At 45.0% G+C, this 24,243-nt stretch overlaps 1 protein-coding gene and 1 pseudogene across 1 annotated transcript in view; both read left to right on the forward strand.

Annotated features, from left to right (window-relative positions):
- LOC138246705 (zinc finger protein 850-like) overlaps nucleotides 1–24,025 on the forward strand; it is a 58,511-nt pseudogene extending 34,486 nt beyond the window's left edge.
- Nucleotides 1–24,243, forward strand: part of LOC138246706 (zinc finger protein 208-like) — a 254,660-nt gene that overhangs the window by 34,486 nt on the left and 195,931 nt on the right. Inside the window, exon 2 of the mRNA XM_069201477.1 lies at nucleotides 12,901–12,995. The gene's annotated coding sequence lies outside the window, so the exon portion shown is untranslated. The remainder of the gene's footprint in view (nucleotides 1–12,900; nucleotides 12,996–24,243) is intronic.

A 24,243-nucleotide genomic window follows, 5' to 3' on the forward strand; every position in this document is an offset into this window, starting at 1 on the left:
GGGGGTGGGAGTGGGTATGACGATGAGTGTAATGTAAGTTTGTGTTGCTTTGATGTGTTGATGTTTGTGGTCGGTATTGTTTTTGTGGAATAATGAGAGGGGATATTGGTGTAGTTGTTTTTTGGTGAGGGATTTGTATGTGAGTTAGTGCTGCTAAGTGGAATTTGAGTGTTAGATGGGGTGTTGATGTGTTTTGGAGATGAATGTATGAGGTGTGTAAGAGGTGATGGGTGTGTGTCAGGGAAGTAAGTATTAGTTGTGATGACCGGAAGAGGTAATATGTGTGGTGGAGTGAAATGTGGGGATTGTATAGTTGTGTGTAATTGGTGAAGAGAGGGGAAGAGTGTTTGTAGATGATGTGTTTGAAGGCAGGGTTTTGGCATTGTTATGATGAACGGTGGTCTGTGTGGAGCGAACAGCGGATAGTGTTGTTGGTTAGTATGAGCAGAGAGTGTGTATCTGGGAGACTGAAACTGAGAGAAATGTATGTTGTAGTTTTGTATTGTGAGGGTGGTGGCAGGTTGTGTTAGTGGGAGTGGACAGAGTAGTGTTTGCTGTGAGAATGAAGGTGTTTGTAGTAGTTGTGGGGGATATGTGTATATGTGTTGTATGTAGGGTATTGTGTTGGGTGATGGGGCAATGCAATCTGTCTGTGGTCAGTGTGTGATGCATGGTTTGGATGCAATGATGTAATATGTGGGGTAATTAGCAGTGCATGGTGACTGCATGAGCTATAGTGATTTGGGGGTGATGGTCCCCAGGGCCACCCTTTCCTTTTTCATAAACATTTATTTGGTTCCGGGGAGGTGGTGGTCCCCAAGGACTGGGAGGTCCACATAGACCGCCCTTTTCAAATATTATTGTAGCCCCAGGGTGGTGGGAGGTGGCGCGTCTCCTGCAACAGTTTTTATTATTTAGCCCCTGGAAGGTGGTGGTCCCCCTACACATATAAATTGTAGATCCGGGGACGTGGTGGTGCCCGGGGGGGGTTTGCACGCAGGCGCCCCCCTTTAAATATTTGTAACATAGCTCCAGGGAGGAGATGGACCCTGGGGGGTCTGCACCTCCAGGCATAGGTTTTAAACATAGCCCCCAGGCGATGGTGGTCCCCGGAGCTTTTAACAGCCCTTGCAGGGGGACCCCACGTGTCACCTTCCGTAATCATAAAAAAACATGCGTGCCCCCTGGACCTGGCTTACCCTGGGCTGCATGAATAGCAAGTGCAGGAGACCACACTTGTTTTTATCTTTTTAAATTCATGACCAAATTGGTGAATATTCGCAAATTTGGCTGTGGGTTAGAAAAAAAAAAAAAGCTTTTTTGCCTTGATAACCCTGCACCAAGGTCAGGTGGTTAGGGTAAACGTACCCTGTCCCCTTATCTGTTTTTCAAATTTGTTATTGAGTCTCAAAATGGCTGCCAGCACTTCCTGGTTGCGTTGGCAGCCAATTAGATCTCTGCATGAGGTCGTGAGGAATTGCGAAGTGCTCGTGCCTCTAGATATACAAATTTGGTTTTATTTTAATATTTCAAAGACTACTAAACAGATTTACACCAAGTGACAAAAGGCACGCTTTCTGTACTAAGAGCTACCTTTTCAAAGTGTAATTCTGTCCAGCGGTTCTGACTACAGTCGTGTTCAACATCCCTATGGGAATAATTTTTCTCCTCACCCCTGCACTTGACGGTTCACTCTGAAATTATCCATGAACACCACCACCCTTGGGCTCACTTTTTTTTAAACATTTTGTGAAGATTCGGCAAAACTACGCCAAAGTTATAGCCAAGTTAAATATATTATATATATTTATATATATAATAATATATATATGTGTGTTCGATGGCATGTATAGCTGCAGATACACATGATATGCATAGCTCTTCCGACATCTAGTGTTGGCTTCGGAGTGTTTCTAGTTGTTTTTCTTTGAAGAAGTCTATTCAGAGTCACGGGATCGAGTGACTCCTCCTCTTTGTTCCATTGCGCATGGACATCGACTCCATTGTTAGATTGTTTTCTTTCCGCGGTCGGGTTTGGACGTGATTCCTCTTGCTCCGAGATTTCGATTCGGAAAACCAAAGAAAACTTTCTTATTCGTCGGTATTCTTTCAATCGCGTTTCCAATCTAGCATCGAACCACTAGTACCGTTGGAAACTTAATTTTCTGCCCTTTGGAGCACGTGCGCCCAACTCGGGCCCAAGCGTGGAAAGCCTGATGGATCGTGCTCCATTCTGATTCTGCCCTCGATGCCACGCTAAGTACCCCTATACAGCAATTTGTGCCTTTTTACAGACCATCAGAAGGAGGATTGTGAGGCCTGTCGATCAAAGAAGACCTTCCGAGATCGCAGAGCCCGAAAACTCGAAATGGCGTAGAAAAGCTGCGAATATCTCAACGTCATGGAAGAAGAGCAAGCGCAGACAGCAGTCTCCATCCGAGACAGAGACTCCGAACAGGAATCAGAAGACGACAGACCCATCACAGCTGTCCAGCATGTGAGTACGTCTGCCCCTACACCCCTGCACAAAAAACATTTAAAGGCCTTGGGTACACCAATGCCGGAAGGCTATGGTTCGGCCCGAAAAAAGACTGTTGACGACTGTCCTTCAGGGTCGGAGCCGAAAAAAAGCCCCTCCTCCGTCCACTTCGGAGTCGAGCAAATGTGTTAGAGCCACCGTTTCGGGCTCCAGTAAAAGAGCCCATTCCTCAGAGTCAAAAATTTTGCAATTGGTTTTGGAGCCGAGAACTTCGACTACTTTCGGGACCGAACAAACTACAGACTTCGGAGCCGAAAAACTCCTCATATACAGAGGAACAAGGACTTTCAAAACAATTAAGGGAATCTCATAAGACTTCTGAGGAAGAGCCTGATATTGAACCAATTTTACAGGTTATGGACGAGAGACAGTCCGGAGTCCATATTCATAAGGAGACAGGAAGAATCATCACTGCACCTCCTTTAAAAACAAAAAGAAAGCTGGCTTTCCAAGAGGAACTGGACTCTGTACAGCCACCAGCGAAGGTGCAAAAACAAAAGGGGAAGCCACTACTTCTCAATCTCCACAGCTCTCTTTCTCCCCTCAGAATAGCCCACCACCACTGCCTTCTCCAACACATTCTTTATATTCACAGGGACGTACGGCAGACCCATGGGACCTCTATGACCCTGATCCCATCCCGGACAATGATCCAGACATTTATCCATCCAAACCTTCTCCTCCAGAAGCCACCACTGAATACACCCAAGTAATATCTAGGGCAGCAGCTTATCATGGAGTAACCATGCACTCTGAGCCACTAGAAGAAGACTTCCTATTTAATACACTGTCTTCTATACATTCAAGGTACCAGTGTCTCCCAATGTTACCAGGAATGCTTAAACATGCAGACCACATTTTTAGCAAGCCTGTAAAAGCTAGGATTATCACTCCTAGAATTGATAAGAAGTATAAGCCTGCCCCTACTGACCCAGACTATATCACTCATCAGGTCCCTCCAGACTCAGTGGTAGTCAGTGCAGCAAGAAAGAGGGCAAATAGCCAGCCTTTAGGAGGCGCACTGCCTCTTGATAAGGAGAGTAGAAAATTTGACACAGCAGGGAAAATAGTTGTTACACAAGCAGCAAATCAGTGGAGAATTGCAAATTCTCAGGCACTTCTAGCCAGGTACAATAGGGCCCATTGGGATGAAATGCAAGATATTATACAGCATCTCCCAAAAGAGCACCTGAAAAGGGCACAGCAAGTAGTAGAGGAGGGGCAACTGATCAGCATCGAGGGCAGATCTCATCTGATTATTGCTACTGATACCAGCTGCAAGGAGAGTAAACACTGCCATCACAATCAGAAGACAACCAGGGCTGCGCACCTCTGGTTTTAAACCAGAAATTCAACAGGCAGTACTTAATGTGCCTTTTGATAACAAGCACCTCTTTGGCCAAGAAGTGGACACCACTATTGAAAAACTGAGAAAGGACTTAGATACTGCGAAAGCAATGGATTCTTTATACACTACCCCATATAGAGGCTCCTTTCGCAGACCACAGTTTTGAGGAGGTTTTAAGCCAAAATCCTCAGAGGCTTCCATCTCCCAAACAAAGCAAGGAAAACAGACCCAGTATCAATGAGGTGGATTTAGAGGATCCTATAGAGGTCAATATTTCAGAAATAGGGATAAATTCCAAACCTCTAAACAAACAACAACACAACCTAAACAGTGACTTCCTTCCCTCCCTTCCACTCCACACATCTCCTGTGGGGGAAGACTACAGCAATTCCACTCTCATTGGCAAAATATCACCACAGACAACTGGGTATTATCAATTCTCCGCAATGGCTATTGCCTAGAATTATTCTCCACCCCTCCCAACATCCCACCACGATATCACAAATTGTCCCCCGAACATACAGTTCTGTTACAACAAGAAGTACAATCTCTACTATTAAAACAAGCAATATAATTAGTTCCAAATTCTCAAAAAGGAACAGGAGTATACTCACTATTCTTCCTAATTCCCAAAAAAGACTGCACCCTCAGGCCCATAATAGACCTCATGCCCCTCAATCTATACATCTTGTCAGAGCATTTTGACATGGTATCTCTGCAAGATGTTATTCCACTACTGCAAACACAAGATTACATGACTGCTCTAGATCTCAAAGATGCGTATTTTCAAATACCCATCCACCCAGCTCACAGAAAATACCTCAGGTTTGTTATAGCAGGAAAACACTACCAGTTCAAGGTGTTGCCATTTGGCATAACAACAGCTCCAAGAGTGTTCACAAAGGGTCTAGCAGTGGTAGCGGCTTACTTAAGAAGACAACACATCCATGTCTTTCCATATCTAGACAATTGGCTAATAAAATGAAGCAATCTTACACAATGCCAAAAACACACTCGTTATGTGATAGAAACCCTGCACACACTGGGGTTCTCCCTTAACTAATAAAAGTCACACCTTCAACCAGCACAAGTACAACCGTACCTCGGTGCTATCCTAAATGCTCAACTAGCTCTGGCTTATCCAAAGATACAAAGGATACAAGCTTTCCAAAATCTAACATCACTCATACAGCCAAATCAACAATACACTGTAAGATTTATCATGAAGATTCTAGGAATGATGGCATCTTGCATAGCAATAGTCCCACATGTAAGACTAAACATGAGGCCCTTACAGCAGTGCCTTGCACAACAATGGTCACAAACACACGGTCAACTTCAAGATCTAGTGTTGATGGACCGCCAAACACATATGTCCCTTCAGTGGTGGAATCGCAGCAATATAATGAACGGGCTGTCATTTCAAAACCCTCTGCCTCAGACCATAATTACAACAGATGCATCAATGATCGGGTTGGGAGCTCACCTAAACAATCAGACCATTCAAGGGCAACGGGATGTCAAACAGAAACAGCTACACATAACCTACTTATAATTATTAGGTGTGTTTCTTGCCCTAAAAGACTTTCAACCTCATCTCAAACAGAAGAGTGTTCTCATGAAAACAGACAACATGACAACCATGTATTATCTCAACAAATAGGGAGGGACACATTCATCTCAGCTGTCCCTTCTAGCCCAAACAATTTGGAAATGGGAAATTCACAATCAAATTCATTTACTAGCGCAATATGTTCCAAGGATAGACAATCAGTTGGCAGATATCCTCAGCAGAAATCACCATCAAACACACAAATGGGAGATTCACTCCCAAGTACTTCAAAAGTACTTTCAAAAGTGGGGAACACCAGACATAGAGCTATTCGCAACAAGCGAAAACGTAAAATGCCAAAACTTCGCATCCAGACACCCACATCCCCTATCCAAGGGCAATGCTCTGTGGATCAATTGGTCAGGGATATTTGCTTACTCTTTCCCCCCTCTCCCACTCCTCTATCTAGTCAGCAAACTACGTCAAACGTCACTCACCATGATACTCATACCACCAACACAGGCACGGCAGCATTGGTATACAACACTACTAGATCTGTCTGTAGTACCTCATTCCAAACTCCCAAACAGACCGGATTTGTTAACACAAAACAAAGGTCAAATCAGGCATCCAAACCCCAATGCTCTCAATCTAGCGATTTGGCTCCTGAAGTCATAGAATTTGGTTACCTAAATCTTCCACCAGAATGTATGGAAGTTATTAAACAAACACATAAACCTATTACTAGACAGTGTTACGCAAACAAGTAGAAAATATTTGTCTACTACTGTCAATCTAAGGACACAGATCCACTTACAGCATCTATACAAGATATTGTATGCTATTTACTTCATTTGTAGAAGTCAAATTTGGCTTTCTCATCCATCAAGATACATCTTACTGCAATATCGGCAGACTTAGACTAGTCAACATACTTTTCTATTTAGAGTTCCTGTTAATAATGTCTTCATGGAAGGATTAAAACGTATTATTCCACCCAGAACACCACCAGTTCCATCATGGAATTTAAATATTGTACTTACCAGACTCATGGGACCACCTTTTGAACCCATGCACTCTTCTCAAATTCAATTTTTAACATGGAAGGTCGCCTTCCTTGTAGCTATTACTTCTTTAAGAAGAGGTAGTGACATACAAGCATTCACTCTTGAAGAACCTTTTTTCTAAGTGCACAAACATAAGGTTGTACTTAGAACAAATCCAACATTTCTACCAAAAGTAGTATCTCTATTTCACATCAACCAATCAGTGGAATTGCCAGTCTTCATTCCACAGCCAAACTCTGTGGCAGAAAGAGCTCTTCATACCCTAGATCTCAAAAGAGCTCTTATGTACTAGATAGACAGAACTAAAGATTTTAGGAAAACAAAGCACCTTTTTGTTGCTTTCCAACAACCACATACAGGCAATCCTATATCAAAACAAGGTTTAGCAAGATGGATTGTTAGGTGTATACAAACATGTTATATCAAAGCAAAAAGACTACTTTTGATAACTCCTAAAGCACAGTCTACAAGAAAGAAAGGTGCGTCAATGGCTTTTTTAGGAAACATACCAATGGTTGATATATGTAAAGCAGCTCCATGGTCAACTCCTCATACATTTCCAAAACACTACTGTGTTGATGTTTTCTCACAGCAACAAGCCACTGTAGGCCAGGCTGTCTTAAAGACTTTATTTCAAACAACTTCAACTCCTACAGGCTACCCACTGCGTTTTGGGAGGAATAACTTCTTTGTAGTCTGTGTATCTGCAGCTACACATGCCATCGAACTGAAAATGTCACTTACCTAGTGTACATCTGTTCGTGGCATGTAGTGCTGCAGATTCACATGGAGCCTCCCACCTCCCCGGGAGCCTGTAGTCGTTTAAGTTTTTAACATTTGTACATATATATCAACATTTAAATTTGCATGGACATCTCTTTGTATTCTTATACTCTATCACTCCTTCCTTCCTTTCCTTTGCGGGAAAACAATCTAACAATGGAGTTGATGCCCATGCGCACTGAAACCGAGAGGTTGTAACACTCCGAGCCCAAAACTAGATGTTGGAAGAGCTATGCATAGCATGTGAATCTTCAGCACTACATGCCACGAACAGATGTACACCAGGTATGTGTCATTTTCCATATATATATATATATATATATATATATATATATATATATATATATATATATATATATATATATATATATAGCCTGCTGGCGGTCTTGAGTAGGTAGTCATAGTTAGGACCTAGTTTCCATAGAAAAGTGTTTTTTGACTCGCCTATATCTTTGGTGCCGTTTGAAGGATCATTACAAAATGTTCCAAAAAAGTGTGCTGGTATTTCTTGTTGCACATGGAATGTTTTTTTGGGGGGGGTCCATCAGGCAGGGACAGAGAAAAAAGGGGGTAAAAATTCCCCCCTTTCCATGTTATTTTCCTGTTAATTCTCATAGGCGTCTTGAACATGACTACAGCCCGAACTGCTGGACGAAATTACACAAAATTTGGACGAAAGCTAGATTTTGGTCTGCAGAATGCGCTTTTTGTTATTTGGTGTAAATCCATTTCAGTAGTTGTTGAGAAATTTAAGGCAATCTAAATTTATATATCAAGGGCTGCAGATCCTTCCTGACGACTTTGCAAATCATAACAAGCTTGTGCAAGGAAATGCAGAGCCAGAAGTGTTGGCAGCCATCTGGGCACAAAAAGCATGAAACAGTAGAAAAGGGGCCAGGGAAGGAATACCCTGGCCCCCAAGCCTTGTTTTTTGGGGTCCCTGAGGGACCCACGCAGGGCAAAAAAACATTTTTGTAAAAGTGTTTTTCCACAAATTTGAGAAATTTGCGAATTTGCATAAAAAAAGAGCAAAGGCTCCGATGCTTGTTTTAATTGTAGCCCCCAGGTGGGCCAGGTCCCAAGGTGCATTGCCATATAAAGGAGGAGGACTCGGGGGCCCTCCTAGGGCTTTTAAAATTCAAATTACCTCTGATTCAGTGCCTTTGCAACAGGCTTCTCACAGACCACTCTGTTCAGAGCTTGACTAATAATCATCCTCCATAGAAACCCCGTTGTAGTCCATTGATATTCTCTCCTCGTGGCCACCGCTGTCCTGTATAACATTAAGTTGTGCCGTGGAGTTCGTTTTAACCTTCATTAGGCCACCAACCGTGCTTTAGTGAAAACTCCACAATAGCTTCACAGGTGAATCCTCCTCACCTTTGTATGAACCGGATGCACGTGATTGGTTGCTTGTGAGGTTACTCTGGCAGGTAAGCAATGAGGTCAGTCAGGAAGGATAAATGGCGCCAGATTCCCCGAGGTGCTGTGGCGGTGCCTCGTAATTACTGTCGCGGACAGCTGAAAGCAGCAGGGTTTCCCGTTTCCCTGCTGAGTCTGTCTGCTGTGATTGCTGCAAGAGAAAGATGCTGATTTAAAGTAAACATTTACTATGCATTGCTGTCAAATTACCAAGATGAAGGAGTTTCCGACCCATAGCAAACAAGTCTGCATTTGTAAGTATCATTTTAAGGCTCTGCAAACCCACCACATGACTTTAACCGCAAGATTTGCTTTTTTTTTTTTTTTTTTTTTTTTTATACAATGCCACAAAGTTGTTTTGTACTTTACCATATATGGGTTTATTTACATGTCAGCGCCGCTTGTGCCAATGGCTGTGTGGTGCTAACAGGGGTTACATATTCTGTTTGACCAGCATCCACTTTTCCACTCAATCCATGAGTTGTTCCACTTCAAAGCTTTAACATTAATAATTAAAACCATAAAAGGGATTGCACCAAAAGTAAAACACAGAGGGGCTTATTTACGGCGTGTCTCTCTTTATATAGGAAAATATGCCGCAAAAGCAGTGCAATGGGCTTGAAAATAAGCCCCAGAAAGTGCAGGCATGAGCATTGAGTGAAGCGATCTGAGGTGACTTCAGTGTTGCAATGTGATGGAGTCGTTCGCGCAGCAGGGGGGCTGCCCTGCATTGCAGCGCATTAGAGTCCATTTATTTATCTGCCTGATTTGCTGCTTTACTGTTCATGGCTCTCCGAGCGCTGTAAACTTAAGGTAGACGAACCAGCCAATCGAAGACGTGTAATTGAAAGCCAATATGGAGTTCTCCTATAGAATGGTTCGCTTAACACTGGCAGACGATGTACTGTACAGCGATCAGAGCATAATGCATATTGATTCTTAGAACAAATAAGGACATTGCTTTGTTATTAAGTATGCATCCTTTCTCGCAGCTGTGGTTGCCGTCACTTCACAATGGTGTTGCAAGGTCAATAAAAATGATTGTGGGAGTGAGATAGGACATGTATGTTGAGCGATGCAGGCCCTAAGTTAACTATAACTTGCGCCTCCACCATGCAAAGTTTTTTCCTCAAACCATTTAATGAAAATGTTACATTGCTATCAGCAGTGATGTTATCAAAGATGTCATGAGTACAATCATTTGTGGCGTAATTAGCTGTGCATGGCGAGGGCGCGAGTTATAGTTACTTGAGATAACTCCAACTATTACTGGTCAATTTCCATGGTTTCGTACATTTAAAATGTGAGCCTAACTATAACGTCCCTCTAATCTTTGGCTTTTTAAGTGAAGATATATAGATATATATATATATATATATATAATTCACCAAAAGTATTCACGGCACTCCATGAAGTTTCAATAGTGTGAACAAGACTCCTTGGGGAGTTGAAACGCGTTGGTGGTTGTTACTTTGGCATCAATAAATAGGCACTACTGAAACTTCATGGAGTGCCGTAAATACTTTTGGTGAATTGTATTCTTCGAGATTGGTCCTCTCCGTCACTGGCACCGGCAGTGGAGTGCACCACCCAGCAACCTTTAGACCATCCTTGTTTGAAGATATATATATATATATATATATATATATATATACATACACACACACACACCAACAACACTTTGAATCTTCCTACCTCAAATGTCTGTTTTCTGGCATAGTTTTTAAGCATTGCATTAGCACAGTGCCATCCACATTGAGCTAGAAAGTGACAAAGCCTTTTGTCATTTTTACAACCGAGTGTTCAAGCATGGGGTTATCTAGTACCATCCGTGCTGAGCTGTAAAATGACAAAAGCCTGTTATCACTCCAGGTACAGTATTAGAGCTTTGGATTGGTAAAATAAAATACCATCCAAGCCCACCTGGAAAGAATAGAAACACCCCTGACTCCTGTGTTTCATCCTAGCTGGAGCTCTTTAGAGAGATACAGCTCTGTCCAGACACCCAGTATAAGCCAAAACATTACACTTTCAGGCTTAGAGTGCTGCTTAAATTATGCAAAAAAGGAATCCGACAGGGTGGCATGGAGGAGGCCTGCTGGGTTTTATTCAGCTGTAGAGTCCTAAAACTGTGGCACCTGGGGCCTCTGGGTAACAGCCTGGGAAAAATAGAAAAAAGAGGGAGGTCAATGGGTAAGTGTCAAAGGGTCGGCCGCATTATGTGGAGATTTGTGTTACTGTTTTACAAATAAACAGAGACGGCTTCTTTAGAGAGGTGGCCTACGGACCTTGGGAAGTGATGTATATAGGGACTCTTGTTTTAAATGACCATCACTATCAGTGCAGCAGGCTCTGTAGCATTGATGGCAGCTAGTGCTGTCATATAACAAAAAAGGGTAGTCGAGCCCACTTTCCTTCCTGTGTTTAGGGTCTGTGTCACCCTTGCTAAATAGGGAAGAGGGCAAACTTTTTTTTGCTGAAAGTAAAGAGAGCGGGTTAGAAGCCTGGAGTGATGCTGGGGGGTGGCAGGGAACAGGTGAGGAGAAGGGAACACAGCCTGCTACTCAGGCCTGTAGCGATCATTCATGCAGCCGGTGCAGGAATATGTGATGCTCACAGCACCCCAATTATCAGGCGCAGTGCTTGTAGTCAATTTCTGTTTGTCTTATTTGCTCTTTCACAGCTGTTACTTTTAGTGTGGATTATGAGCTACTGAAAAAGAATCCTTGAAATGATCTCATAAATTCTACCCCTCCCACTCCCACAATCCTTAAACTTTTGGAGGTGGTGGTGAGCGGGCAGACTTCCAAACATTTTACTTATGAGGACCTGGAGCAAACAAAATGGAAAGACTTCTGCTCTAGCTCTAGGGGTAAAACCTGGTAAGGTCCCTGAGTTAAACTTAACGTTCCCGCCATTGTTTGAGGAATGAAATCATGTTATGTCTGGTTCTTCAGCTTCTTTTGTGAGGTCTCAGATTGTGTCCTCAATGTTTTACATGGTTGCAGATGTGATATGGTCATTTAGGTCTCTTTGACTCTGTTAGACAACTTTCTATGTTTGGATTCTAATGCTTGCCTTGTAGAGGAGATTGTGTCAGATTAATTTTGTCAAGTATGTCTACCTTTAGAGGGTCTTGGTTAGTTTGGCATCTACTGGTGTTGGTTTTTCAACATCTGTATCATCTTTCTTTCCTGATTACAGATTTTTGTAATCAGTTACATTTTTCTGTAACTTTGTTCCACCGACTGCTAGTTAGTTTTACAATGCAATCTGAAAGGATGGGGTTGGTGGATGATGCTTGATGTTCTAGTTTCTGGAACCCTGTGGCTTTGCAGTGAACTAGTGCCTACTCTGTGAAATGTTCTGCTTTTTGGGTTAGATTCATCCTTGGGAGATCCCTTATCACCAGTGCCAGATTCAATTCTGCCCAGGTATTTATCCAATCCAGATTTGTTGTGTTACCCACCCAACTTTCTCAGCTGTGGTTTGTGTGCGGTTTGCCTAGGAGAACTTGTGATGTCTCCTTCCTTCCGGCCTCTTGCTTACATGGGGATAATGTGTTCCTGTTCAATGTTTGGATGTTCCCTGAGCTCGCCCTCTCTTTCATATGGCTTTTGCCATTTTAATCTGCTTCTAAGTCTATTCGGCTCTGCTTTCTCACTTTCCAGGTGCCACAGAAAACGTCTTAGCAACGAGGCTGCAGCAAAGTAATTACGCTTCTGTGCTGGGAGGTAGAAGATCAAAAGAGTGCTGCCTCCCCTCCACCTACAGTTCAGTAGCTGCCTACACTCACTACTGAGACAGAGACAATTCTTTTTCACTTGCTGGGAGAGTTGGCACCCCACAGGACTGCCACCTTCACACAACACTCTTATCTACATGTTTGATGTCATCATGGTCTTGTCTTTTTATTGTGTTTTTCAGTAGCGTGGAAGCAAAATTCTTTATGACGTGGCTGCATCTTTTTACTTTAAACTGTGTTGTCCAATCCCAGACCATAAAGAACAATTTCATTAACGAAGCCTTATACATTGCTGATCTTGCCGTTCAAACGATTAGGCAGCTTTTATCATGAGATCAGTAGTCTGCAGTCTGATTTTCAGCTGCCAGTGGCCTTGAGTGAACCAGGCAGAGCAGCTGTGCCACCCATTAATTGTTCATTTCTTCACGTTCTTTATCTTCACAGACCTTCAGACCCTTACTGCCCCGGTGTTCCCGTGAGAGAAGTGACTTGAACTCTAATTCGCAACATCTGCCCACAGTGTCTTTATAGTTCACAAGGTGAGATCAATAATGCTATTTGTGTTTTATTGTACGTGCAGGCACTAATGGAGAAACTGTTTTAAACCGACAGGTATGAAAGCTTGAGCCAAAATTGATTCAGTGACACCTATGTTAATTCAGTTGAAGGAATGACACTGCTACAAATGTAATGCTATACATCCACCAGAATCCACGTTAGATGGCACATGCAGTCTGAAAATAAAGAGGAACTAAAAGATTTGAAATTACAGAATGTGAAAATGGATTAAGTCGTCCATCAGATGCGTGGTCAGTCACATCATGAGCACCATCTCAGAGAGAAGACAAAATCTACTGAATGCCGGACTCTTTGGAGCTATATATTTTTCCTCCCGTTACCTGGTCGAATTCCTACTGAAAAAACACTGTTTTGGTGCTAATGTATAAAATATCTCAACCAGAATATAATTTTAAACATGAGAGAAGCATTTGAGTGAAAAATGATGTTGGTGCATGTAATGTAGAAGACCTCGCTAGCCACAGTCAACTGAGTTACAACAGAACCCAGAGCTCACTCTCCACAGTAGGCAGAACTCACTATACACAGACAACTGAGAATACTGTACACAGCTGATAGAACTTACTGTCCAAGGGCGAAGTTGCATATTATCATCCACACCTGACAGAGCCCCAGCATTCAGAGCCTAGTACCCACAGACATCAGAGATTGCTAAGTTTCCTAGTGTGCAAGAGCTCTGTGGACAGTCACCATCCATAGATGACCGGGCTTACTATCCAGTCTACAGAGCTTACTACACACATGAGAATGCCTCTAAGTGAGAAAATATATCAGTGCTCTGAATGTAAGAAAAGCTTCAAGTTTAAGCACCATCTTATCATTCATGAGAGAATACATACAGGTGACAAGCCCTTCCAGTGCTCTGAATGTGGGAAAAAGTTCAGTAACAAAGCCGACCTTTCCTGCCACGAGAGAACACATACAGGTTACAAGCCATACCAGTGTTCTGAATGTGGGAAAAGCTTCTGCCAGAGAGGACAGCTTTCTGTCCATGAGAGAACACACACTGGTGAGAAACCCTACCAGTGCTCTGAATGCAGCATTAGTTTCCGTAATAAAGGCAATCTGACAGAACATGAGAAAACACACACAGGGGAAAAACCTCATCAGTGCATTGAGTGTGGGAAAATGTTCTGCCAGAGGGGGGCACTTACTATTCACATAAGAAGACACACAGGAGAGAAGCCATATCAGTGCACTGAATGTGGGAAAAGTTTCGGGACAAAGGGTTCTCTCTCTGGCCATGAAAGAATCCATACTGGAGAGAAACCCTTTCATTGCACTGAGTGTGATGAAAGCTTTTGTCATAGAAGTGACATGAAGAAGCATTTAAGAAAACACACAGGTGAAAAAACATTTAGAGACAAATATAGGACAAACAACACGGTCCATAAAAGAACGCATGTGGATGAGAAGGTACATGTTTGCACTGAATGTGGGAAAGGGTTTAGTTCTAAGACGACACTCGCTGTCCATTTAAGAGTGCATACGGGTGAGAAACCTTATCAGTGCTCTGAATGTAAGAAAACCTTTACTCAGAGAGGAATGCTTACTGTCCATGAGAGGACGCATACAGGGGAGAAACCTTATCAGTGTTCAGAATGTAGCAAATGTTTTACTTCTAGTGATAAACTGAAAGTTCATGAGAAAATTCATACAGGTGAAAAACCGCACCAATGCAGTGAATGTGGGAAAAGTTACAGTCAACAAGGGACTCTACTTATGCACAAAAGAATACACACAGGAAGAGAAAAACTACATCAATGTACAGAATGCAGGAAAAGGTTTTTTGACAAAGGCCACCTTAGACAACATGAAAAAACACATACAGGTGAGAAACCATGTCAGTGCATTGAATGTGGGAAAAGATTCAGTGATAAAGTTTCTCTAATCCGACATGAACGAACACATACTGGTGAAAAACCTTATCAGTGCGGTGAATGTGGGAAAAGCTTTAGTAGCGTAGGAAATCTTAATGTCCACAAGGGTTGTCATAAAGGACATAAGCCTTATCAGTGCACTGAATGTGGCAAATCTTTCAGTCGTAAGCACCATCTTACTAGTCATGAAAGGACACATACAGGGGAGAAACCTTATCAGTGCACTGAATGTGACAAAAGCTTTAGCAATAAATTTGTCCTAACTATACATCAGAGAACGCACACTGGTGAAAAACCTTACAGATGTACTGTATGTGATAAAAGATTTAACCATCTGGGAGACCTTACGAAACATGAGGGAATCCATTCAGTAGATAAACGTTACAAGTGTACGGAATGTGGGAAAGGGTTTGCTCAGAAAAGAGGTCTTACTTTCCATGAGAGACAACATATGGAAAAGAAAGCAGACATGACGTTTAATAAGAAAGTACAGGATGAAAAAAGGAACATTGTGTTAGTCCTGCACTCATCATAATGAAGAACATTGTCTTCAAGAACCAAGTTGCATTGCTGCACGTAGGCAAAACTGTAACATGAGTCAGAGACAATAACTAATTTTCATGAACATGAGCCATATAATGAAAAGCTTTGAAATCTGAAAATAAGTCTTATTTACCCCACATGACACAAGATGTGGAAAGGAAAGTCTCAGCAAACATGAAGTCTACAAATTTAGAAACTGTTTGAACCGCAGACTTCTCACCTAGTGATTCCTCACTTTATGAATTTCCCCAAGCACCTGACAAGATCTGGAACTTCCTACAGTAGTTCCTGCCCTGCAGTAAGTGGTGCAGTCGGATTCCATCACAGTTCCATTGCAACTCTTGTCAGGTGGAAATTTATCTCCATAGAGGCCCCAATACTGCCCATTGAGAGACGCTTTTCTTTTTCCTCACCTAAAGATGAGGATGTGGAGCTCTGCTCCTGCTGGTTTCAATTTCTCAGCAAATGTTTAAAAAAAAAAAAAATGTGGGTGCTCTGCAAGGATGCCATCCCCAAGTATGACAGATTTCAAGCCATGCTGTTACAATTTTGATATATTGCGTATATAGTGGTCTCCCTACTCGTATGGTTTTATCTTCATTTATTCACTTTTATGGCTTTAAATGAAAATCCTTTAATTATACTCCATTGAAATGCGTGCTCCGAGATATTGTGATAATTGCATGAGTATGGTATTTTTGAACCAAACTGGTACATTGCTTCCCTCCTATTTACTTTCATTAATCAGCGCATAAAATCTAATCGAAATACGTAAGAGACTGAGAGCCGACAGAAACGCTAGTTGTTTAACATGATTTTATGGTTCACATCTCTTTATTGAATTTCAAACAACAAAATTAAAGCCACACCATGCGCAAACAGCTCATCCTCAGTAGTTCAGATATGAGAAGATAAATCTTCCCCAACCCTCCCCTCCCCCTGAGATCTAAAGTGCTTATGAGTGTAATATCTAAGGGTAGCTCACCATCTCCAGTGTGGCTAACTACTCATTGTTCTTGTGGTTGACTTCTGCCGGAGCCTCCGTTAGGTGAAAGATCCAAATGTATCTGGGGCAGGTGAGTTTGCGAAATTCTGTGGATAGTATAGCTATAAAAGGACGCCAGATCTCCAAGTATGTGGAACTTCGTGCGGAGAGAGTGAGGGTCAATTTTCCATTCCTAAGATATACCTTCCTGGTAGGTAGGAAACTGTCCCGTACCCCAGTGCCTCAGAATATTTTGCAAGGCTGCCCCCAACACTAGACCAAATCCGGCGCCCTTGCCGGCATTTGAGCTGGAAATTTATTGTGTTGGATAGGCCCAGGATGGTATAGGCAGGAAAGCTAAGGAGCTGGGTTTTAAGGTGAGTATTGACCATATCCAGCAGTTGAGTACAATAAAAAGTGAGTTTCAGACATTGCCACAACAAATGTAACAATGTGCCAGGGGAGCCATATCCATTCCAACACTCAGGTGGCATGGAGGGTTCCTGCAATGCAAACGGACTAGAGTGAGGTACCAGTATGTGACGATCTTGGTAGCTGTCTTGATACTTGCTGCGTTACGGGCTGTCTGCCGTGCGTGGTAATACATTTCCCCCTATTCCTCCTGGGTCACTGAGCGGCCAAGTTCAGATTCCCAGCGTGGCTAGCCTGTTTATTTTTCTGGTGTTCAGGCAACCATAAAGGTCAGAGATGAGGCATCTGTCTGAAGTTTTGATAACGAGACATTTTTCCAAAAATAGTAAGGAAGCATTGTGCCCCTGGGCGAACTGATGGGTGCTTCACCCGGTGTCTAATCTGCAAATAATACAGACGCTCTTCTTCAGGTATTGCATGATCCAATCAGAGTTGCTCGAAGGGGATGGAAACCTCTTTGTTAAACAAGTGACTTAGGGTCTGGCATTCAGCTTTATGCCAGTGTTGGATGTTGATTGCATTGAGACCTGGAATAAAATCTGGGTTACCGACAATGGGAATCAGTGGGGGCAGGAAGGAGGTCAGGTCCACCCTCTTGGCCACCCGGTCCCACACAGACAGGGTAATGGGGGAGAGGTAGAGGCTTTGTGGCCGAGCATGTCTGTGTAAAAAGGGGATCTTCCAGCGATGCTGCCCCACCACTGCTCTGTCCATGAAAAGCCAATGTTTTTCAGACTCCTCTCGAGACTACTCAAGGAGGAATCTAAGTTGGGCAGCCTGATAGTAGCAAAGCAGGTTTGGAATGCCAACACCACCCTCATGTAGGAGTGTGTAGCTCACCTCCCTCTACGCGCGTGAACGAACATCAGTCAATACAAAGTAGCACAGATCTTGCTGCAGGGCCCAAATGGTCCTGTTAGGAGGCGCTACAGGCAGAGCCTCAAAGAGGAATAATATTTTAGGCAGGATCGACATCTTCAGGGCTGCCACCCGACCCAGCCAGGAGGGGCGATATCGTCTCTATCTATTGAGGTTAACCTGCTGATGCAAGATCTGGTAGTTGAGAGGCTCTGTTGCCCGGGCCAAAGTAGTCGTCGTATTCCTGCACTCATTGAACTGGGTGATTACGAGGAGGGGCCTCTTGGGTGTCCCGCATGAGAGACAGATTAAGGACCTGGGATTTATGCACATTCACCCGAAACCCCGCTGCCCGTCCAAAAGTCTCCAGTTCAGACAGGAAGGCTGGGAGGGAGGTATAGGGTTCCTCCAGGGCTACCAAGACATCGTCTGCATATAGACTAATGGTGTGCTCCTATCCTTCAAATGGGATCCCCCTGACGTCCGGATTGTCATAGACATGCTGGGCCAATGGCTCCATACATAGTGCAAAAAGCAGGGGTGAAAGGGGGCAGATGGGAAATGTGGTTAACGTCTGCCTGTTCACTCGAACAGTTGCGACCGAGTGGTTATAGCTACTAAGAATCCAGGAAAAAAAGGGATTGCCCAGGCCAGAGTGCTTTAGAGTGTCCTCCAGGTATGGCCAGTGAACCTGACCAAACGCCTTTGCGGTTCCACTGCCATAAGCATGCGTCCCACCCGAACGGCGGCCTTATCAGTTAGATGCATGATCCACTTCGTATTGTCACCACACTGGCGATGGGGCTCAAAAGCCCCCTGATCAGGGGCTACCAGGCCTGGTAGAAGAGAGCCTAGATGGGCTGCTAGAATGCCAATGAAGAGCTTAATCTACTTTGAGAAGTTATATTGGCCGGTAGGATGAGCAGTGTTCCTTATCCTTGCCTGGCTTCGGGATAATGATGGTGGAGGCTGCTAGCATAGAAAGCAGGACCGAAGCTGGGTCCTTGATAGCATTAAACACTCTAGTGAGGAGAGGAGCCTAGGCTGTGCAGTAGGTTTTATAGAAGAGTGCCGGAAACTCATCTGGGCCCAGCGACTTAAGAGCGGACGGTCTGACAATAATTGCTATGACTTCTTAAAACCTAATTGGCAGTCAAGGTGAGATGCCTGTTCCGCTGTTAACTTCGGAGTGCGGGCACCCTGAAGGTATAGGCCCGGCCCATCCGTGGGCAGATCCTGTTTTGCAAACAACTCAGTGTAAAATTCCCAGAAGTCAGTGACGATCCCGGGGTCATCATATGTTCAACACCTGACTCTCCTGGACCCCAGCAGCCTGCCTCTGCACCCGTAGTCTGTTGGCCAAGAGGCGGCCACATCTGTCCCTGCCAGTATAATAAGAGTGGCAAAGTCAGAGGGCAGAGTATTCCACCCTGTCCAGGTCGATGCCCGCCAATTGCGTTCAGGTGGCCTCTAGTTGCCGCCATACCTGGTGGGGTGTCCGTTCCCTTGTGGATCTGCTCGAGTTTTTGAACCTGTCAGAGCAGGTGATCTCTCTTGTACTTACGGATCTTATTGTCCACCACGGAATCGCAGTTAGCTCGCCGCAGACCACTGCCTTTAGCGTCTTCTACAGTATGAAAATATAAACGTATGCAGTGTCATTGATTGCGAGGAAGTCCTTTAGGACTTTGGTAATTTGTTTGAAGACTGGGGGACGGTGTAAGAGTGTTTCTCCCAGCTGCCAGGCCCTAGTTATAGGTTGCACTGGTGGAAAAGTCAGGGTAAATGAAACCGCCACATGATCCGACAGAGAACGGGGTTCTATCTCTGAAGCCTAAAAAGTGATCTATGCGGGCGTACGTCTTAGGTGCGTGTGAGTAGAATTATAGTCCCTCGTGTGCAGGTGTAGCTTCTACCAGATGTCACCTAGACCCATTTCTTCCAGCCAGTGAGTGCCTTCCTTTGAAATTGCCCCTGTTTGACCAAAGCATTGGGCAGATCTGACAGTCATTATCGAAAACTAAGTTAAGGTTGCTGCCTAAGAGCACCAGGCGGTCGTGTGTTGCCATCACCTCCGCCTCTGCGTGACATATAAAGTGCTCCTGACCCTCATTATGAATGTAAATAGTCCCTACTGTAAAGATGTGTGAACCCACGGACACTGATTAGGCTAACAATCTACTCCCCATTGCGGCCCGTTTAGGACTTGTTTCCCTCGAAAGGAACTGGATACCAGAATGTCCACTCCTGCAGTTTTTGTAGAGTTGGAGGAAAATAATTTATATGGGAAGGCTTTGGAGCGCCATCTGTGCCAATCAGCGGCCAGCAGGTTGTTTTCCTGGAGTAGGCAAATATTGGGGCCCGAGTGTTCAAGATACGAAAGCACAGCTTTGCGTTTGGTAGGCTTGTTGAGACCCCTCATGTTGAGAGTGAGTATCTATACATTATAAGGCATAGACCTAGGGGAGCAAAGCGCTGTCAAATCGCTACGCTCTAAGAAAGGGGGCCCTGGTGTATGTTTCAAAGTGTGCAGTGCAGAGGAGCACAGAACAGGTGTGTTAAAGCGATGGTGTGAGATTGCAGCCTGTAGGTTCCCCCCCAAAAAAGTGAAGAAAAAAAAACAAACAAACAACTGTGAATACACTTCCAAACAAGGTCAGACTCCAAGGTCTAAGACCCAGTCAGTGGAGATAGCGAGGTGTGTGTGTGTAGTGGCCAAAGACCCCATCTCCTCACCCCCTGCCCTAACCACCCACCCTAATGTAAAGTGTAGCTACAGCATGGCCATGTTCAACTTAGCTCCACTATAGCGGGGTCCCTGGAGAGCATCTATCACCGCCTGCTGTTCTTTAGCTATGGTTGCTGGGTCAGGACAAAGCCTCTCTGGACACAACTTAGCTTCCCTCCGCTGGGAACGTCTGCGAGTCCCACTCTCATGCTTATCAGCCTGGGGTATCTCCAGGGTGGCCTCAGTGCCCAGCAGCCGACAGGTCTCCTCGAGGGATTGAAGCTAGTGGAGTTTTCTGTTCACTCGAAAGACAACCCTGAATAGGTGCCCCCAAGAATTTGATATGCCTGCAGAGTGGAGTTGAGCAGTGACCAGAAGCAAGTACCTGCGTTTCTGAAGAGTGGAGGAAGCCAGGTCTTGGTAAAGCATTGGTTAAGACCACCAGAACTGGAATGGGTGGCGGTCCCGAGCTGCATGGAGGATGCGCTCCTTAAGTGGAAACTCTTGGACGCATTTCAGAATGTACACCTGGGGGGAGGGACGAATCTGGTCTTTTAGGGCCGACTATGTGCTCTGTTCAGCTTTATTTCAGTCTCCGGAGATACCTCGAGAATCGAGGGGAAAAGGTTTGTCACATACTGAGTTATGTCCGCCTCCTCGGCCCCGGTGGGTACGCCTCTGATGCAGATGTTATTGCGCTGCAATCTGTTCTCGAAATCTTTAACGTGCACCTGGAGGTCCATCTGCTGGTCCTTGAGCTGCAGACCACCTGCTGCAACTACTCAATCTCTTCATCGTGACTGATTTCATGGTCCTACAGCAATGAGACTCCCAAGCTGTCGATGTCATGGTAGACCTCCTTGAGGGCATTTGAGGGGTCTTTCCCGAGAGTGTGGAGGTTGTCCCAGAGGGAAGCGAAGAGGGCCTCCAGGAACAAACATGTCACCACGCCGTTCGTCCCCTCCACGTCCGACGTGGCGTCTGATCCCATTGACGAAGCTGGACCCCTGCAGTGTGAGCTGTGGTGGGCTTGACGAGCATGTCTCTCAGCGTGCAATCCCTTTTCCCTCATCCGCTAGCCATAGCCTTGGTCTCTATTACCCCCTCTACTAAAGGTGAAGGGAAAGCCCACTCCTCCCTGAGGTGGCAGGTGCCACCGCAGCAGTGGGGCCCTAGTCCGTCTAGGAGGTGTGAAACCACAGCTCCAGCCACTGAGGAATCCCTTGTTTGCTGGGATTGGCAAAGTTCAAAACTGTCAATGGCCGACATGACTCTGAGGTAGCCAGCCCGACCTCAATATGTAGTGGGTGGCGTCCACCAAAGGTGATTTAGTCTGGCCATCGCAGCCTCCAAGCCCACATACCCCTCTCTGTGTGGGCACTTTCGTCTCCCACGGAGTCAGCAGGGCCCGGTGCTGCCAATGGGAGTCCAAACAATGTCCTTGTCTGCTCGACCCAGCCAGTCCTAGGGGCTTAGGCCTCAATCATGCACCTTCACCAGATGAACGCCAGCCACCAAATCCGGGCCTGGGGCCCTTGGCCGTCCAGTACCGTTGGTTGATGAAAGCTGTGCAAGCAGCTCTCCAGTCCAGTCCCAAAGGGTGTCAGGCAGAACCAGGATCAGGTCCAGGGGGCACCTCGTGGGACCCACGCCTCACCAGGGAGCCCAGCCATGGTGCCAGTTTGGTGGTGGCAGGGAGGTGGTCACCTGATCTCACGTCAGAGCTGTCCCTCCAGGGGGGCCTCCAGACAGCCCCCAGGGTGGCAGGGCAGTAGGGACAGCCAACCAGTCCAGGCCTCAGCTCCAGGCCCTCCGCCCTCTGCTGCTGAAAAGGGCTGATGCCTGGCTTCCCCAGGCCTCCACTGAGGCGCTGAGACTCAGGGGGGCTAATGTTCAGGGTCCCCAGCCACACCCACCGCAGATCACTGCTCCAGTGCTGCGGGGGCCACGTGCACCACTGTGCCCCCCTCGCACCCCCAGGGTCTCGACGGAAGGTGTATGCAATGCCGCTCCCTTCTCCTGTCTGAAGAAGGTTTGGGGGGGTGGAAGAGGGCAGCCAGAGGTGCCTGCAGAGTCTCTGGTGCTGTCACTGGCTCTCTGTTCCTCTGTGGTGCAACAGTCCCTTCTCAGCCTAGCCACTGATGTGGCCACGAGGCAGGGATGGGCCTCTCACCGCCACGCCTGGCTGCCACCGGGCCTCTCTTGTATCTGTCTCTGGTGGCCATGTCTGTCCTCCAGGAGGGCAGCCCCAAGGTCTCCCAGATGCGAGCCCCGGGGCCCCCACACTGTCTGCTGGCTCCCCAGGGCTTGCTCGACCGATGCTCATGAATCGTGGGGTGGGGGGTGGTTGGTACCCGCGTTAGTGGGCAGCTGTGTCACATAAATGATGCCAGGGACAGAGAGACTCAAGGACACGTCTCACCCATCCACCATCTTGGCCACGCCCCCTTTAAAATTATTTTAAAGCAAATTCTGCACAAAATTTGACGAAAGCTCTGAACACCTATTACGCCAGGCAGGAGGAGGTGCTGCGCGGGTACAGCCAAGACTGTGATATCAGCATCGTCCCTTTCAAAGGATACTGCTTCTGCACATTTTGTCTGACTGCGGCTTATTAAATGATGTGGCCTGTAACTCTTTCTGACGTCTAGAACAGAACTTTCTGTTCTGCCAAGGTATATGGGTGTCTCTCTCTGGCTTGTTATCTAATAGGATTCCTTCTTGTATTAAGCTTAGCCTAGGCAGATGGAGGGGTTAGGAAACTATCTCATCAGATTCTAAAATATATGCTTGATTTTAATAATCATCTTGCAATATTTTCTTCTTTTCTTTTTACCTGTAAACATAGTTGCTGCTTTCCTGATTGTTTTTATATTCATCACTAATCATGTTGTGTGTACTAGCAGAGCTTTTTAACTTTCAATAAAATTATGTAAACGGTTATCCTGGTGTGAATTCCTCAGTGTGTTCATCTAGAGCATGGGTACTCGCAAACATTTTCCCAGGCGCCAAAAGGTTTGGTCTGTGACGTGCCTGGGGGCCGCATTGATGTCAGGGCAGTGGCGGTCGGGTGGGGTAGCTGGAGGGATTGGTGGCAAGGTAGGTGAAAGAGAAGCAAATGATATACATCTAGTGGCTGAAAAAAACAATGGGAAAACAGAAAACCTGGAATTAATCGCAGCTTACCCACTTTTCCAAATTGTGTGATCCTAGGCAATTGTTTAGTCTCACTTTCCCTCCTTTTTCTACATTATCACATTTAAGATGACCTCGAAATACATGATTCATGGTGTGCGCTGCACAAAACCTGCTTCTATGTTTGATTTATTAAACTGTAATGTTGTTAATGTATGATAGGAACCCAGGCCACCCATAAAGTGCACATAGCAAGTGGCTTGCCTCTTTACTGTACTATTGATGCTGTCTCAGGGTAGAGGAAAGAATTTGTTTCCAAATGTATGTATGAAAACTATCACTTTTAAATGTATACATCTCAATGCACTGATAAAATAAATTTTACTAAGGCAAAAATGTTCTGAATAAATACACTTTTTTAATCTTGAAGAGACTTTCTTGGTTTTACACTTGTGCTGCAAGGTGTATTTAAAAATGAAGGCGTTTTTAAAGTTAAGTGCAGGAGTCCCTAGTTACTTCTTTTCTTTAACACCAAATAAGTTTGAAAGAAATGATTGTGTGTCTATTTAATATTTTTATTATTTGTGTGGAGTTGAGCAAACAGCTGCCCAGTGCTCAAGTTGCCAGAGGGGCCGCATGTAAAGGTC

This window comes from Pleurodeles waltl, chromosome 7 (genome assembly GCF_031143425.1).
Source record: "Pleurodeles waltl isolate 20211129_DDA chromosome 7, aPleWal1.hap1.20221129, whole genome shotgun sequence".
Classification (NCBI taxonomy): domain Eukaryota; kingdom Metazoa; phylum Chordata; class Amphibia; order Caudata; family Salamandridae; genus Pleurodeles; species Pleurodeles waltl.